This window comes from Physella acuta, unplaced genomic scaffold, assembly GCF_028476545.2.
Source record: "Physella acuta isolate Inbredline_101_S28 unplaced genomic scaffold, ASM2847654v3 ptg000982l, whole genome shotgun sequence".
NCBI lineage: Eukaryota > Metazoa > Mollusca > Gastropoda > Physidae > Physella > Physella acuta.
Genome location: NW_026732499.1, coordinates 5,001 through 10,330, shown reverse-complemented (window position 1 = coordinate 10,330; position 5,330 = coordinate 5,001).

Genomic DNA, 5,330 nt, shown 5'->3' with positions numbered 1-5,330 from the left:
AGCCACACCGCACCGGTGCTATACCAGCAACTGGTGCGCAAATTCTAAACGATTTCAATTCAACTCTGCCAGTCTGTGTTGCTTCCCTAACCCCAGGTATGAACTGATTGTGGAAGGAAAGATAGACATTACCCCACTCCCAAAGATAGACATTACCCCACTCCCAAAGATAGACATTACCCCACTCCCAAAGATAGACATTACCCCACTCCCAAAGATAGACATTACCCCACTCCCTCCTCCGGATAATCACCCCCATTTATCATACCTCGAAGCAATTTATTCACGTAAATTACCCCCCCCCCCCAGAAATTACCCTATATCACAAAACAGTAGGAGCACCCCCCCCCCCCCCTCTGGTCAATTATCGTAAAAGAGATAAGTTATTGATAGTGATAAGGAAAATATAGGGATATATTATATAGGGGACTCTAGGGATATAGGGATATATTATATAGGGGACTCTAGGGATATAGGGATAGAGTATGCAAGACGTTAGGAAAAAAAACTTGTTAGGGACTAGGATAACGTTTAGTATCGAGATAAGGTTTAATATAATGATGGGGATAATGATGGGGATAATGATGGGGATAATGATGGGGATAAGAATGGGCACAAGAACGAGAGTGAGAATGAGCAGCCGATCAAACACTGATTTCTGTAAGGGGTCATCCATAAATGACGTCACGCTTTTTTGGACGATTTTTACCTCCCTCCCCCTCTCCTCCGTCACACATGGTCACAAAAAAGCCAGACCCCCCCTAAAATGACGTCACACCTCATCCCACAACCCCCTTCAAAATTGCAGTTTAATTTTTTTTTAACATCGATATTTTCCCCAAATCTTGTCTAAACTCTGTCAAAATAGAGTATTTTAATCAATTCCTATTACAATTTATAAAAACAGTTTTCTAAAACGCACAATAACGTCTAAAAAATGTTTTCTAAAATTGCTTTTTTATTATGCAAAAGTGTGACGTCGATCCATCTGACCCCCCCCCCCCCTCATCACACACCGTCACAAAATTACGGACCCCCCCCCCTCCCCCCTACGAGTGTGACGTCATTTATAGACGACCCCTAAGGTTCAATGATAAAATCAATAACAGTCAATGATAACTAACCCTCTCTTGGATATTTTATTTGACTAACTCAATGATCAGACACTATTTGTTCTAAAAAATCAAAGTGTTAAGTGTACGATATTGATAAAAGCAAAACAAAACAAGATACTCGATGATAGGTTTAGAATGAGAAATATTTTTATTTATTTTTGGGTAGGTAATATGTTGATTAATAAATTATGAACTAAGATGTAAACTATATATAGGCAGTGGCGGATTAAGGGGGGGGGGTGCTGAAAGGGCTGCAGCCAGGGGCCCCCGAATTTTAGGGCCCCCAAATTTTGATTTCTCAACTATAGCAAATATTACTTTATCATTGTTTTTTTTTAATAGCTTAGTTAAATTAATTTTTTAATGTCAGAAGTATGAGTTAAAATTTCACCAAGTATTAACAAGCATCACGAGATCCATCAGATACTCTATGGTTTTGAAAACCATTTAATAACACATAGTGTCGAGGATGAGGGAGGGTGGGAGTGGGGGTATTTGTATGAGGGGTCGTTTGCGTATTGTCATAGTGTAGATAGATAAAAATAAGACTAGACTTGTAGAGACTAACAAGGACGATGTAAACTTGACGGTAGACGATTTGTTTTGAGAGTATGTGTTACATGGGTGTTAAATTTGGGAAAAAAACGTCCCAGTTGTAGGGAGGGACTGACATAGCGAAGTGAATGGTTAGACACGGACCGATGTAGAACTGTTTTTTTGACCTTTTGATCGAGTGGCTTAGAGATTTTTAAAAATGCGAAACATTTCTTGTTCAAGGCACACTCTCACCCGTATTAATTGCCCCACGTGAATTGCCAAACAGGCCAAGAGAGAAGAAGCCTATAAATAAAGGCGTTACCGCTGTCCCACACGGCAATACAAAACCGGATGAAACTCTATTGCAGAGCATGGCATCTACCCCCCCACCCCTCACACACCCGACATGTCCCCCAACTGTCTCCCCGCCCCGAAGTTTCACCCATTAAACATTTGAGTTGTGAATTCCTTGGAATTTAGCCGTAGTCAATGTTTTCGTCTTGATAAGTAAAATTTTTATCAAGGAGGCTCCGGTAAAAAAAAACTTTTTTAATACTCGTTAGAAAACAGTTATTTCTTTACAGCTTTATTAAAATACATCCGCATATGCATTTCCACTAAAGAAATTGGTGGGGAAATCTTGGTAACTATGACAACGGCGGCCATTTTGAAAAATAAACCTCCTCGTAGGTTTTCCACCATTCATAAAATATTATATTTTATGCCCAATAAATAATGAATTCATTACCTTCTTCCATACTTTGGGGTACTCAGCTAAAAAATTTAAGTGTATATCTTCAAAATAATTTATTATTATAATGCTCTCATTTCTCAATGTAATTTAACATTACATTAAATGTAACATTTTTTGTCTATTTTATAACTTCTGTTAACCTTTAGTTTATTCCATTCGACCTTTATTTCTGGGAAGGCCTCGTGACATGTCATTATATAAACTACATGTATATATATATATATATATATATATATATATATATATATATATATATATATATATATATATATATATATATATATATAGTTGAGGGGGGGGGCCCGGAAAAAGTTTCAGCCAGGGGCCCCGTTGAAGCTTAATCCGCCCCTGTATATAGGCTATATTATATATATATATATATATATATATATATATATATATATATATATATATAGAGAGAGAGAGAGAGAGAGAGAGAGAGAGAGAGAGAGTCTTCATTTTTCAAAATACCGGTAAAAGGTCCCTGAACATTTTGGAATACATCAGCTTTACTTTGATATGACGAAATATGAGTATATTGATCATTATAAAATGTAGGTTGCTTTATGGCGCCTACATAATTAAATTTTCTTTCAATATAAACCCTATGAAGGGTACACATAAAGCCAGAATCATCATAAAAACGTTTTTTTCGATTATCGTTAAATAGTTAATGTTATTTTATTCAGATAATAAATAATGCTAAATTCAATGGAATTTCACCACATATTTTTTTGAAAATTTGAAAAAAAAATATGTCTAGCTGTGTTTCGGTTACAAAAATTAGCCAGCTCACTCTATTGATGTTAGTACAATAAAGATCAATGATTATATGGGCGGTTTATATGTTACTTTAGGAAATTTTAGAACTCCACAAAAGGTAGTTTTTTCCAAGATGGCCGCCGTTTCCATGGCAACCATATTTTCAGAAGAGTCCCTGGTACATCCAAATATTTTTTCATTAAGTACCCTAACTTATACATACACAAATAAATGTAAAAGGCTTTTTAACTAAAAAGTTTTTTTCCCTGTTTTTTTCGGGAGCCTATCCCCTTAATTTCTCTATCTGTCAGTATGCATTGATTTGACTTGAGTTACGTAGTTTTTTAGTTATTGGGATCTAAAGAGGGTAGGGTATTCCGTCAGTGTCAAAAATGGAGAAAATGACGGACGACAAGCTGATTACAACACTCGGTATTGAAACAATATAATAATAAATATAAACAATGAATGCTCCCTATTGAGATAGAATGATTAGCTACTCCCTATTAAGGTTACTTCCGAATAAATATACTTTAATTACGACAATGTTCAGTCAACGTCTGACCTTAACCCTAACTCTATTATCTGTCGTTACTGTTTTGATCGACTAAAATTTTCTTAAACTAAAACTAAACCTAGTACTAGTATACTATCGAAAGGGTAATCTATCGTGTAAGCGTAATCAATTCGGCTGCAGTAGTAATGTGCGTGAGAGGTAACTGATGAATATAGGCCCCATTTGTTTAAATAACCTAAGTCCAATTTTATAAAATATAACAGATAATTGATTTAAAATAACAATCACTGACCAAAACAATTAAAAATATCATGAAACTAACTTTAAACAAGGTGTTTGAGATAATATTAGTAGATAAAAACAGCCGCCATCTTTCCAAATAAAATTTAGAGTAGTTTCCCTTGATAAAAATGTCTAATCGTATGTATATTGTGTTTGATTTTGTTGTTTAATATACATAGCTGTATTTTTATCTTTAATTTCAATTGAAATGAAGGTTACGTATGTATGTACTTCCAAGCTCTCAAAAACTTTTGGGAGGTCCAACATTTATTAAATCCTTTTGTACTGATGAACTTGTCAATTATAGGTCGTCCATATTCCTGTTAAATGACGTTGGACTCAAAATATGGGACGGGGTAAAATATTTTTTTTAAATGATGAAGAATATATTCGTTTTCGTCAGATATTGTGATTAAGGGTTCGGGTATAGTAGAACTGCGATATTATATTAAATCATCATTTTTGCTTTTAGTGACAATTGGGGGAAAGGGAATTCATCGGGAAAAGTATGACGTAAGAAAAATTAGATTCTACTGTTAAAAAAAAAGAAATGCCTAATTTTTCTCAACCCCGCCGTTTCATCCCACACTAAGAACAACCTCACGAAGTACGAGGCGCGCGTGACGTCATTTGTCATTAGGCTAATGTTAAAGAAAGAGATACCGCGAAATAAAAAAAAATCAAACAGCGACGTTTCGCCTGACAAATAGATCTAAATTACTTTAGTTCGGTAAATTATATTGGTGTTTAATTTATTACAGTGGCATGTTGTTCTCTCTCTTCCATACTAATTCACGTGCTTTTAATTTCTGCAACATGCTGCCCTGAGACGTTCGGCTCTAAAAATATGCCCGTGACACAGCGGCTTCGGTAAATGCATTTAGGCTCCCGGTCCCACCTATAAACTTCGTCTGTCCATTAAGCTCCACGCAAAACTTTTGATTAATATGTGGACATAAGCGGCGCTTGTGGTGGTGTCAACAGTGACCCCCACCCCCCATGCTCAGCTCTTAAAGTTGCTCCGCACTTCATAAAAGACAAAATTGATGTTCAGATATCGTCGGAATAAGACGGTGCATTAGGAATACATGCCCGACGGCCGTATTCCTAATGCACCGTCTTAGAGGCTGTCAACTGCTAACGACCGAATTGAATACGCTAAAACGATAGATTACCATAGATTTAGTCAGTGGCGTAGCGAGGTGCGGCACTTAATGGTGTCACACCCCCCCCCCCCCCAGAGGCGTAGTGACCCTTCCCGGGGACAAATTTTCGATTTGCACCCCCCCCCCCTCAAACCCTAGGGTTAGGGCTAGGGTTAGGTTTAGGGTTAGGGTTAGGGTTAGGGTTAGGGTTAGGGTTA